This window comes from Heptranchias perlo, unplaced genomic scaffold, assembly GCF_035084215.1.
Source record: "Heptranchias perlo isolate sHepPer1 unplaced genomic scaffold, sHepPer1.hap1 HAP1_SCAFFOLD_261, whole genome shotgun sequence".
In the NCBI taxonomy this organism is placed as follows: Eukaryota; Metazoa; Chordata; class Chondrichthyes; order Hexanchiformes; family Hexanchidae; genus Heptranchias; species Heptranchias perlo.
In genome coordinates, this window is record NW_027139273.1 from 61,083 (window position 1) to 74,912 (window position 13,830).

Sequence of the window (13,830 nt, forward strand, 5' to 3'; positions counted from 1 at the left end):
GTGCTCTGGGTCCTGATCGGTGCCCACTGTCCCAGTGTTGTGGTGCAGTGGTCTGGGTCCTGATCAGGGCCCACTGTCCCAGTGTTCTGGTGCAGTGCACTGGGTCCCGATCGGGGATCACTGTCTCAGTGTTCTGGTGCAGTGCTCTGGGTCCCGATCGGGGCCCACTGTCCCAGTGTTGTGGTGCAGTGCTCTGGGTCCCGATCGGGGATCACTGTCCCAGTGTTCTGCTGCAGTTCTCTGGGTCCTGATCGGGGATCTCTGTCCCAGTGTTGTGGTGCAGTGCACTGGGTCCTGATCGGGGATCACTGTCCCAGTGTTGTGGCGCAGTGCACTGGGTCCTGATCGGGGCCCAGTGTTCCGGTGCAGTGCTCTGTTTCCTGATCGGGGACCACTGTCCCAGTGTTCTGGTGCAGTGCAATGGGTCCTGATCGGGGATCACTGTCCCAGTGTTCTGGTGCAGAGCTCTGGGTCCCGATCGGGGATCACTGTCCCAGTGTTGTGGTGCTGTGCTCTGGGTCCCGATCGGGGCCCACTGTCCCTGTGTTCTGGTGCAGTGGTGGGTCATGATCGGGGACCACTGTCCCAGTGTTGTGGTGCAGTGCTCTGGGTCCTGATCGGGGATCACTGTCCCAGTGTTGTGGAGCAGTGCACTGGGTCCTGATCGGGGACCACTGTCCCAGTGTTCTGGTGCAGTGCAATGGGTCCTGATCGGGGATCACTGTCCCAGTGTTGTGGCGCAATGCACTGGGTCCAGATCGGGGCCCACTGTCCCAGTGTTCTGGTGCAGTGCAATGGGTCCTGATCGGGGATCACTGTCCCAATGTTCTGCTGCAGTGCTCTGGGTCCTGATCGGTGCCCACTGTCCCAGTGTTGTTGTGCAGTGCTCTTGGTCCTGATTGGGGCCCACTGTCCCAGTGTTCTGGTGCAGTGCTCTGGGTCCCGATTGGGGACCACTGTCCCAGTGTTCTGGTGCAGTGCTCTGGGTCCTGATCGGTGCCCACTGTCCCAGTGTTGTGGTGCAGTGGTCTGGGTCCTGATCGGGGATCACTGTCCCAGTGTTCTGGTGCAGTGCTCTGGGTCCTGATCGGGGATCACTGTCCCAGTGTTGTGGTGCAGTGGTCTGGGTCATGATCGGGGCCCACTGTCCCAGTGTTGTGGTGCAGGTCTGGGTCCCGATCGGGGACCACTGTCCCAGTGTTCTGGTGCAGTGCTCTGGGTCCCGATCGGGGCTCACTGTCCCAGTGTTGTGGTGCAGTGCTCTGGCTCCCGATCGGAGATCACTGTCCCAGTGTTCTGGTGCAGTGCTCTGGGTCCTGATCGGGGATCACTGTCCCAGTGTTGTGGTGCAGTGCACTGGGTCCTGATCGGGGCCCACTGTCCCAGTGTTCTGGTGCAGTGCTCTGGGTCCTGATCGGGGATCACTGTCCCAGTGTTCTGGTGCAGTGCTCTGGGTCGTGATCGGGGATCACTGTCCCAGTGTTCTGTTGCAGTGCACTGAGTCCTGATCGGGGCCCACTGTCCCAGTGTTGTGGTGCAGTGCTCTGGGTCCCGATCGGGGATCACTGTCCCAGTGTTCTGGTGCAGTGGTCTGCGTCCCGATCGGGGATCACTGTCCCAGTGTTCTGGTGCATTGCACTGGGTCCTGATCGGGGATCACTGTCCCAGTGTTGTGGTGCAGGTCTGGGTCCCGATCGGGGACCACTGTCCCAGTGTTCTGTTGCAGTGCTCTGGGTCCCGATCGGAGATCACTGTCCCAGTGTTGTGGTGCAGTGCTCTGTGTCTTGATCGGGGATCACTGTCCCAGTGTTGTGGTGCAGTGCACTGGGTCCTGATCGGGGATCACTGTCCCAGTGTTGTGGCGCAGTGCACTGGGTCCTGATCGGGACCCACAGTCCCAGTGTTCTGGTGCAGTGCAATGGATCCTGATCGGGGATCACTGTCCCAGTGTTCTGGTGCAGTGCACTGTGTCCTGATCGGGGCTCACTGTCCCAGTGTTCTGGTGCAGTGCTCTGGGTCCCGATCGGGGCTCACTGTCCCAGTGTTCTGGTGCAGTGCTCTGGGTCCTGATCGGGGATCACTGTCCCAGTGTTGTGGAGCAGTGCACTGAGTCCTGATCGGGGATCACTGTCCCAGTGTTGTGGCGCAATGCACTGGGTCCCGTTCGGGGATCACTGTCCCAGTGTTCTGGTGCAGTGCACTGGGTCCCGATCTGGGATCACTGTCCCAGTGTTCTGGTGCAGTGGTCTGGGTCCCGATCGGGGATCACTGCCCCAGTGTTCTGGTGCAGTGCACTGGGTCCCGATCTGGGATCACTGTCCCAGTGATCTGGTGCAGTGGTCTGGGTCCCGATCGGGGATCACTGTCCCAGTGTTCTGGTGCAGTGCACTGGGTCCTGATCGGGTATCACTGCCCCAGTGTTCTGGTGCAGTGCACTCGGTCCCGATCGGGGACCACTGTCCCAGTGTTCTGGTGCAGTGCTCTGGGCCCCGATCAGGGACCACTGTCCCAGTGTTCTGGTGCAGTGCACTGGGTCCTGATCGGGGAACACTGTCCCAGTGTTCTGGTGCACTGCTCTGGGCCCCGATCAGGGACCACTGTCCCAGTGTTCTGGTGCAGTGCAATGGGTCCTGTTCGGGGAGCACTGTCCCAGTGTTCTGGTGCAGTTCAATGGGTCCTGATCGGGGATCACTGTCCCAGTGTTCTGGTGCAATGCACTGGGTCCTGATCGGGGCCCACTGTCCCACTGTTGTGGTGCAGTGCTCTGGGTCCCGATCGGGGCTCACTGTCCCAATGTTCTGGCGCAGTGCTCTGGGTCCCGATCGGGGCCCACTGTCCCAGTGTTGTGGTGCAGGTCTGTGTCCCGATCGGGGCCCACTGTCCCAGTGTTGTGGTGCAGTGCTCTGGGTCCTGATCGGGGATCACTTTCCCAGTGTTGTGGAGCAGTGCACTGGGTCCTGATCGGGGCCCACTGTCCCAGTGTTGTGGTGCAGGTCTGGGTCCTGATCGGGGCCCACTGTCCCAGTGTTGTGGTGCAGTGCACTGAGTCCTGATCGGGGATCACTGTCCCAGTGTTCTGTTGCAATGCACTGGGTCCTGATCGGGGATCACTGTCCCAGTGTTCTGTTGCAGTGCACTGAGTCCTGATCGGGGTCCACTGTCCCAGTGTTGTGGTGCAGTGCTCTGGGTCCCGATCGGGGATCACTGTCCCAGTGTTCTGGTGCAGTGGTCTGCGTCCCGATCGGGGATCACTGTCCCAGTGTTCTGGTGCATTGCACTGGGAAATGATCGGGGATCACTGTCCCAGTGTTGTGGTGCAGGTCTGGGTCCCGATCGGGGACCACTGTCCCAGTGTTCTGTTGCAGTGCTCTGGGTCCCGATCGGAGATCACTGTCCCAGTGTTGTGGTGCAGTGCTCTGTGTCTTGATCGGGGATCACTGTCCCAGTGTTGTGGTGCAGTGCACTGGGTCCTGATCGGGGATCACTGTCCCAGTGTTGTGGCGCAGTGCACTGGGTCCTGATCGGGACCCACAGTCCCAGTGTTCTGGTGCAGTGCAATGGGTCCTGATCTTTGATCACTGTCCCAGTGTTCTGGTGCAGTGCAATGGGTCCTGATCGGGGATCACTGTCCCAGTGTTCTGGTGCAGTGCACTGTGTCCTGATCGGGGCTCACTGTCCCAGTGTTCTGGTGCAGTGCTCTGGGTCCCGATCGGGGCTCACTGTCCCAGTGTTCTGGTGCAGTGCTCTGGGTCCTGATCGGGGATCACTGTCCCAGTGTTGTGGAGCAGTGCACTGAGTCCTGATCGGGGATCACTGTCCCAGTGTTGTGGCGCAATGCACTGGGTCCCGTTCGGGGATCACTGTCCCAGTGTTCTGGTGCAGTGCTCTGGGTCCTGATCGGGGATCACTGCCCCAGTGTTCTGGTGCAGTGCACTGGGTCCAGATCTGGGATCACTGTCCCAGTGTTCTGGTGCAGTGGTCTGGGTCCCGATCGGGGATCACTGTCCCAGTGTTCTGGTGCAGTGCACTGGGTCCTGATCGGGTATCACTGCCCCAGTGTTCTGGTGCAGTGCACTCGGTCCCGATCGGGGACCACTGTCCCAGTGTTCTGGTGCAGTGCTCTGGGCCCCGATCAGGGACCACTGTCCCAGTGTTCTGGTGCAGTGCACTGGGTCCTGATCGGGGAACACTGTCCCAGTGTTCTGGTGCACTGCTCTGGGCCCCGATCAGGGACCACTGTCCCAGTGTTCTGGTGCAGTGCAATGGGTCCTGTTCGGGGAGCACTTTCCCAGTGTTCTGGTGCAGTGCAATGGGTCCTGATCGGGGATCACTGTCCCAGTGTTCTGGTGCAATGCACTGGGTCCTGATCGGGGCCCACTGTCCCAGTGTTGTGGTGCAGTGCTCTGGGTCCTGATCGGGGCTCACTGTCCCAATGTTCTGGTGCAGTGCTCTGGGTCCTGATCGCGGCCTACTGTCCCAGTGTGGTGGCGCAGTGCTCTGGGTCCCGATCGGGGCCCACTGTCCCAGTGTTGTGGTGCAGGTCTGGGTCCCGATCGAGGCCCACTGTCCCAGTGTTGTGGTGCAGTGCTCTGGGTCCCGATCGGGGATCACTTTCCCAGTGTTGTGGAGCAGTGCTCTGGGTCCTGATCGGGGATCACTGTCCCAGTGTTCTGTTGCAGTGCACTGAGTCCTGATCGGGGCCCACTGTCCCAGTGTTGTGGTGCAGTGCTCTGGTTCCCGATCGGGGATCACTGTCCCAGTGTTCTGGTGCAGTGATCTGCGTCCCGATCGGGGATCACTGTCCCAGTGTTCTGGTGCATTGCACTGGGTCCTGATCGGGGATCACTGTCCCAGTGTTCTGGTGCATTGCACTGGGTCCTGATCGGGGATCACTGTCCCAGTGTTGTGGTGCAGGTCTGGGTCCCGATCGGGGACCACTGTCCCAGTGTTCTGTTGCAGTGCTCTGGGTCCCGATCGGAGATCACTGTCCCAGTGTTGTGGTGCAGTGCTCTGTGTCTTGATCGGGGATCACTGTCCCAGTGTTGTGGTGCAGTGCACTGGGTCCTGATCGTGGATCACTGTCCCAGTGTTTTGGCGCAGTGCACTGGGTCCTGATCGGGACCCACAGTCCCAGTGTTCTGGTGCAGTGCAATGGGTCCTGATCTTTGATCACTGTCCCAGTGTTCTGGTGCAGTGCAATGGGTCCTGATCGGGGATCACTGTCCCAGTGTTCTGGTGCAGTGCACTGTGTCCTGATCGGGGCTCACTGTCCCAGTGTTCTGGTGCAGTGGTCTGGGTCCCGATCGGGGATCACTGTCCCAGTGTTCTGGTGCAGTGCACTGGGTCCTGATCGGGTATCACTGCCCCAGTGTTCTGGTGCAGTGCACTCGGTCCCGATCGGGGACCACTGTCCCAGTGTTCTGGTGCAGTGCTCTGGGCCCCGATCAGGGACCACTGTCCCAGTGTTCTGGTGCAGTGCACTGGGTCCTGATCGGGGAACACTGTCCCAGTGTTCTGGTGCACTGCTCTGGGCCCCGATCAGGGACCACTGTCCCAGTGTTCTGGTGCAGTGCAATGGGTCCTGTTCGGGGAGCACTTTCCCAGTGTTCTGGTGCAGTGCAATGGGTCCTGATCGGGGATCACTGTCCCAGTGTTCTGGTGCAATGCACTGGGTCCTGATCGGGGCCCACTGTCCCAGTGTTGTGGTGCAGTGCTCTGGGTCCCGATCGGGGCTCACTGTCCCAATGTTCTGGTGCAGTGCTCTGGGTCCTGATCGGGGCCTACTGTCCCAGTGTGGTGGCGCAGTGCTCTGGGTCCCGATCGGGGCCCACTGTCCCAGTGTTGTGGTGCAGGTCTGGGTCCCGATCGAGGCCCACTGTCCCAGTGTTGTGGTGCAGTGCTCTGGGTCCCGATCGGGGATCACTTTCCCAGTGTTGTGGAGCAGTGCTCTGGGTCCTGATCGGGGATCACTGTCCCAGTGTTCTGTTGCAGTGCACTGAGTCCTGATCGGGGCCCACTGTCCCAGTGTTGTGGTGCAGTGCTCTGGTTCCCGATCGGGGATCACTGTCCCAGTGTTCTGGTGCAGTGATCTGCGTCCCGATCGGGGATCACTGTCCCAGTGTTCTGGTGCATTGCACTGGGTCCTGATCGGGGATCACTGTCCCAGTGTTCTGGTGCATTGCACTGGGTCCTGATCGGGGATCACTGTCCCAGTGTTGTGGTGCAGGTCTGGGTCCCGATCGGGGACCACTGTCCCAGTGTTCTGTTGCAGTGCTCTGGGTCCCGATCGGAGATCACTGTCCCAGTGTTGTGGTGCAGTGCTCTGTGTCTTGATCGGGGATCACTGTCCCAGTGTTGTGGTGCAGTGCACTGGGTCCTGATCGTGGATCACTGTCCCAGTGTTTTGGCGCAGTGCACTGGGTCCTGATCGGGACCCACAGTCCCAGTGTTCTGGTGCAGTGCAATGGGTCCTGATCTTTGATCACTGTCCCAGTGTTCTGGTGCAGTGCAATGGGTCCTGATCGGGGATCACTGTCCCAGTGTTCTGGTGCAGTGCACTGTGTCCTGATCGGGGCTCACTGTCCCAGTGTTCTGGTGCAGTGCTCTGGGTCCCGATCGGGGCTCACTGTCCCAGTGTTCTGGTGCAGTGCTCTGGGTCCTGATCGGGGATCACTGTCCCAGTGTTGTGGAGCAGTGCACTGGGTCCTGATCGGGGATCACTGTCCCAGTGTTGTGGCGCAATGCACTGGGTCCCGTTCGGGGATCACTGTCCCAGTGTTCTGGTGCAGTGCTCTGGGTCCTGATCGGGTATCACTGCCCCAGTGTTCTGGTGCAGTGCACTCGGTCCCGATCGGGGACCACTGTCCCAGTGTTCTGGTGCAGTGCTCTGGGCCCCGATCAGGGACCACTGTCCCAGTGTTCTGGTGCAGTGCACTGGGTCCTGATCGGGGAACACTGTCCCAGTGTTCTGGTGCACTGCTCTGGGTCCTGATCGGGGATCACTGTCCCAGTGTTCTGGTGCAGTGCAATGGGTCCTGTTCGGGGAGCACTGTCCCAGTGTTCTGGTGCAGTGCAATGGGTCCTGATCGGGGATCACTGTCCCAGTGTTCTGGTGCAGTGCACTGGTTCCTGATCGGGGCCCACTGTCCCAGTGTTCTGGTGCAGTGCAATGGATCCTGATCGGGGCCCACTGTCCCAGTGTTCTGGTGCAGTGCTCTGGGTCCTGATCGGGGATCACTGTCCCAGTGTTCTGGTGCAGTGCTCTGGGTCCCGATCGGGGCCCACTGTCCCAGTGTTCTGGTGCAGTGCTCTGGGTCCCGATCGGGGATCACTGTCCCAGTGTTCTGGCGCAGTGCTCTGGGTCCCGATCGGGGATCACTGTCCCAGTGTTGTGGTGCAGTGCACTGGGTCCTGATCGGGGCCCACTGTCCCAGTGTTCTGGTGCAGTGCTCTGGGTCCTGATCGGGGATCACTGTCCCAGTGTTCTGGCGCAGTGCTCTGGGTCGTGATCGGGGATCACTGTCCCAGTGTTCTGGTGCAGTGCTCTGGGTCCTGATCGGGTATCACTGTCCCAGTGTTCTGGTGCAGTGCTCTGCTGCACTATGGGGCTTCCAGCTGAATATTCACCCTAATGATCTGCAGACTCTTTCAATCGTCACGCCCATGATGAACTGCACGGTGACACAGGCTGAAACTCACAGATTGATTTGATGCAGGATTCACAAAATATATAACTGGCACAGTCTGAGTTTTACTGATGCAGGATTCATGAAAGAAACACATGATACAGAAAGAATTTCATGAAATTTATTAGCATGGGAATCACGAGACAAACAAGTTACATGGTACGACTTTCCTGGATTTAATAGATTGAGGGTTGATGAAACTCCCCCCAGGCAGTGTAATGGCAATACACCAGCTATCAACTACAGGCATCATTTGGTACTCATGGGGGAGACAAAAAACCAGAGGGAAAACCACTGTCCAATCTGTGCAAATACTCTGGGAAATTCCTCCCCGACTCCCAAAAGCAATCAAGCAAAGCTCCAGGAGACCATGGTCAGCCATGATACATTTGTGGAATAAAATGCAGCGATGAGCAGAACGAAACAACTTCACATCACCATGTGAGGCACCTGTCAACCCTCTGGCTCAGTGCTCAGGTGTGTGGGAGAGTCCTCACTGTGAGAAAGTCACAACGAACGAGTGCAGCATTTGGTTCTCGTGGCCTTTTCTTCTTATTGAAGTGTCCCAGAGCCTTTTGACCCCCTTGAATGGCCTCGTTGTTTAACAGACGACAGTCGGTAACCTTCACGTGACCGGAGGCGAAACTGACCTGAGCCCTGAGAGGGTCCGCATGCGGAGAAGTTCAGGGGCCGTCCAATAGCTGCAGCCGTCTCTTGTGCTGGGCTAGGTGAGGCATCAGCCTCTCCCTCCCCCCGTGTGACAGGCTGCTGCCATGGCTCCTCGTCTGTGTGAAGCTGTGTGGTGCGCTGGCAGACATTGCTGGAGCCCACAGTGCCAACTGGGCATGGTCAGGTGGCGAGGGGGTGGGAGCTTTATCACCCATGGGTAGTGTGGGGTAGTGGGACGTCCTCCTCACGACCGACAAAGGGGACGACAGAGTCAGTAATGGCAGGTGGAACAGGAGGGCAGACATCCTCAACAGGCAATTCAGTGAAACTCAATGAGCTGCTGCTTGGCTCAGCCGTCCTCTTGGATCGTTCCATCCGAGGTCCCTCTCCTCACTGCAACTTGCCAATGTGGCTCCAAAGCCATTCCATGGTCGGTGTGATGCGTTCCGTTCAGGTCAGGAAGAACGGCAGCTGGAGCCATGCATCGGACACGAGTGTTTCTCAGCACTTGTGACGGAGCGAGGATGGGCTTCAGTTATCACCATACCAGCACCTGTGACTGTCTGAACACGAGCTCACAATAACCACCTACAGCTCACGAGAGGCAAGTCTCCCAGAGAAAACCGCAAATACCTCTGGGCCACAACTGCATGTCTGCAAGGGAGTGAGGACTGAAGCCAGAAAGTGGAGTGGTGGATCGATTGGCCAAACGTATCTGCTGATTATACTGATTGACAACAGAGCTTTGTCACTGTAACTCGATCAACCTCCTGCTGGTCCACCTCACACCATCCAAGTAACACTGATTCTTGCTCATTTCCTTTGCAGCATTCTCCATCAACTCTGCAAAGAGTGTAGATCCACCGACAATTCTGCAAACCGCTTGGAGCAGGTGTGCTGCAGGAATGTAGTCGGTGGGCTCTTTATCCAGGATGTGATTGTGGAGCCACAGGCCTCTGACACACTCTGCCAGTGACGAGGAACAATGCAGTGAGTGGTTGACCTGCCGGTCTCACACTCGATGCGATTATTCGTATTGTTTTCAAATGTCAGCACCTCACAGATACACAGCCCAAACCTTCATCTGGGGGATCCAGTTGTGTAACAGATACTCCTGAAATGGACAAAAGACGTTCGAGCATTGCTGACCGGGAATCAGCAGATTCCCCTTCGACCCAGCTCTGCACCTTAGGAATAAGCACAGACCCACGTGCAGTGGTTTGTGCAGATGGCCAATCCTTTCCACAAAACATTTTTTTTATTCGTTCATGGGATGTGGGCGTCGCTGGCGAGGCCGGCATTTATTGCCCATCCCTAATTGCCCTCGAGAAGGTGGTGGTGAGCCGCCTTCTTGAACCGCTGCAGTCCGTGTGGTGACGGTTCTCCCACAGTGCTGTTAGGAAGGGAGTTCCAGGATTTTGACCCAGCGACGATGAAGGAACGGCGATATATTTCCAAGCCGGGATGGTGTGTGACTTGGAGGGGAACGTGCAGGTGGTGTTGTTCCCATGCGCCTGCTGCCCTTGTCCTTCTAGGTGGTAGAGGTCGCGGGTTTGGGAGGTGCTGTCGAAGAAGCCTTGGCGAGTTGCTGCAGTGCATCCTGTGGATGGTGCACACTGCAGCCACAGTGCACCGGTGGTGAAGGGAGTGAATGTTTAGGGTGGTGGATGGGGTGCCAATCAAGCGGGCTGCTTTATCTTGGATGGTGTCGAGCTTCTTGAGTGTTGTTGGAGCTGCACTCATCCAGGCAAGTGGAGAGTATTCCATCACACTCCTGACTTGTGCCTTGTAGATGGTGGAAAGGCTTTGGGGAGTCAGGAGGTGAGTCACTCACCGCAGAATACCCAGCCTCTGACCTGCTCTCGTAGCCACAGTATTTATATGGCTGGTCCAGTTAAGTTTCTGGTCAATGGTGACCCCCAGGATGTTGATGGTGGGGGATTCGGCGATGGTAATGCCGTTGAATGTCAAGGGGAGGTGGTTAGACTCTCTCTTGTTGGAGATGGTCATTGCCTGGCACTTATCTGGTGCGAATGTTACTTGCCACTTATGAGCCCAAGCCTGGATGTTGTCCAGGTCTTGCTGCATGCAGGCTCGGACTGCTTCATTATCTGAGGGGTTGCGAATGGAACTGAACACTGTGCAGTCATCAGCGAACATCCCCATTTCTGACCTTATGATGGAGGGAAGGTCATTGATGAAGCAGCTGAAGATGGTTAGGCCTAGGACACTGCCCTGAGGAACTCCTGCAGCAATGCCCTGGGGCTGAGATGATTGGCCTCCAACAACCATTACCATCTTCCTTTGTGCTCGGTATGACTCCATCCACTGGAGAGTTTTCCCCCTGATTCCCATTGACTTCAATTTTACTAGGGCTCCTTGGTGCCACACTCGGTCAAATGCTGCCTTGATGTCAAGGGCAGTCACTCTCACCTCACCTCTGGAATTCAGCTCTTTTGTCCATGTTTGGACCAAGGCTGTAATGAGGTCTGGAGCCGAGTGGTCCTGGCGGAACCCAAACTGAGCATCGGTGAGCAGGTTATTGGTGAGTAAGTGCCGCTTGATAGCACTGTCGACGACACCTTCCATCACTTTGCTGATGATTGAGAGTCGACTGATGGGGCGGTAATTGGCCGGTTTGGATTTGTCCTGCTTTTTGTGGACAGGACATACCTGGGCAATTTTCCACATTGTCGGGTAGATGCCAGTGTTGTAGCTGTACTGGAACAGCTTGGCTCGAGGCGCAGCTAGTTCTGGAGCACAAGTCTTCAGCACTACAGCAGGGATGTTGTCGGGGCCCATAGCCTTTGCTGTATCCAGTGCACTCAGCCGTTTCTTGATATCACGTGGAGTGAATCGAATTGGCCGAAGACTGGCTTCCGTGATAGTGGGGATATCGGGAGGAGGCTGAGATGGATCATCCACTCGGCACTTCTGGCTGAAGATGGTTGCAAACGCTTCAGCCTTGTCTTTTGCACTCACGTGCTGGACTCCGCCATCATTGAGAATGGGGATGTTTGCAGAGCCTCCTCCTCCCGTTAGTTGTTTAATTGTCCACCACCATTCACGACTGGATGTGGCAGGACTGCAGAGCTTTGATCTGATCCGTTGGTTGTGGAATCGCTTAGCTCTGTCTATAGCATGTTGCTTCCGCTGTTTAGCATGCATGTAGTCCTGAGTTGTAGCTTCACCAGGTTGGCACCTCATTTTTAGGTACGCCTGGTGCTGCTCCTGGCATGCTCTTCTGCACTCCTCATTGAACCAGGGTTGACCCCCTGGCTTGTCGGTAATGGTAGAGTGAGGAATATGCCGGGCCATGAGGTTACAGATTGTGCTGGAATACAATTCTGCTGCTGCTGATGGCCCACAGCACCTCATGGATGCCCAGTTTTGAGCTGCTAGATCTGTTCTGAATCTATCCCATTTAGCACGGTGGTAGTGCCACACAACACGTTGGATGGTGTCCTCAGTGCGAAGGCGGGACTTCATCTCCACGAGGACTGTGCGGTGGTCACTCCTACCAATACTGTCATGGACAGATGCATTTGCGACAGGTAGATTGGTGAGGACGAAGTCAAGTAAGTTTTTCCCTCGTGTTGGTTCGCTCACCACCTGCCGCAGGCCCAGTCTAGCAGCTATGTCCTTCAAGACTCGGCCAGCTCGGTCAGTAGTGGTGCTACCGAGCCACTCTTGGTGATGGACATTGAAGTCCCCCACCCAGAGTACATTTTGTGCCCTTGCTACCCTCAGTGCTTCCTCCAAGTGGTGTTCAACATGGAGGAGGACTGATTCATCAGCTGAGGGAGGACGGTAGGTGGTAATCAGCAGGAGGTTACCTTGCCCATGTTTGACCTGATGCCATGAGATTTCATGGGGTCCAGAGTCAATGTTGAGGACTCCCAGGGCCACTCCCTCCTGACTGTATATCACTGTACCGCCACCTCTGGTGGGTCTGTCCTGCCGGTGGGACAGGACATACCCAGGGATGGTGATCGAAGAGTCTGGGACGTTGGCTGAAATGTATGATTCTGTGAGTATGGCTATGTCAGGCTGTTGCTTGACTAGTCTGTGGGACAGCTCTCCCAATTTTGGCACAAGTCCCCAGATGTTAGTAAGGAGGACCTTGCAGGGTCGACTGGGCTTGGTGTTTTGCCGTTGTCGTGTCCGGTGCCTAGTGGTCCGATGCCGGGTGGTCCGTCCGGTTTTATTCTTATTATGACTTTTCGTAGCGAGATTTTACAACTGAGTGGCTTGCTGGGCCATTTCAGAGGGCAATTAAGAATCAACCACATTGCTGTGGGTCTGGAGTCACATATAGGCCAGACCGGGTAAGGACGGCAGGTTTCCTTCCCTAAAGAGATGGGTTTTTACGACAATCCGGTAGTTTCATGGCCATCATTACTGATACTAGTATTTTAATTCCAGATTTTTATTTAATTAATTGAATTTAAGTAATTAATTGAATTTAAATTCGCCAGCTGCCGTGGCGGGATTTGAACTCATGACTCTGGATTTTAGTCCGCAAATGGCAATTGATACTAGCTCAATTGCTAATTTTAAATCTGAGATAGATAGCTTTTTGCCAACCAAAGGTATTAAGGGATATGGGCCAAAGGCGGGTATATGGAGTTAGATCACAGATCAGCCATGATCTTATCAAATGGCGGAGCAGGCACGAGGGGCTGAATGGCCTCCTCCTGTTCCTATGTTCCTATGTTCAAAAGCAAGGAAGTTATTCTAAACTTTTATAAATCACTGGTTAGGCCTCAGCTGGAGTATTGTGTTCAATTCTGGGCACCACACTTTAGGAAGGATGTGAAGGCCTTGGAGAGGGTGCAGTAGAGATTTATTGGAATGGTACCAGGGATGAGGGATTTCAGTTATGTGGAGAGATTGGAGAAGCTGGGATTGTTCTCCTTAGAGCAGAGAAGGTTAAGGGGAGATTTGATCGAGGTGTTCAAAATCATGAACGGTTTTGACAGAGTAAATAAGGAGAAGGGTCGGTAACCAGAGGACACAGATTCAAGGTGACTGGCAAAAGAAGCGGAGGTGAGAATGCAGTGAGTTATTCTGATCTGGAATTCGCTGCCCGAACGGGTGGAGGAAGCAGATTCAATAATAACTTTCAAAAGGGAATTGGATAAATACTTGAAGGGAAACATCTACAAGGCTACGGGGAAAAATTAGGGGAGTGGGACTAATTGGATAGCTCTTTCCAAGAGCCGGCATAGGCATGATGGGCCGAATGGCCTCCTTGTGTGCTGAAACATACTATGATAAAGTCGAGGTGTCTCACACTATGGAATTATAAGTGGAACTTTCACACATTAAGGAGTTTAATGGGGTGTTCTCAAACATGAAAGATTATTAAGAGGCGTTCTCACAAATTAAGGAGTTTTAAGGCGCACTGCCACACATTACAGAGTTTGCGGAATTGATTAAAGTGGACTGGGAAAATAGATTAAAGGGTAAGACG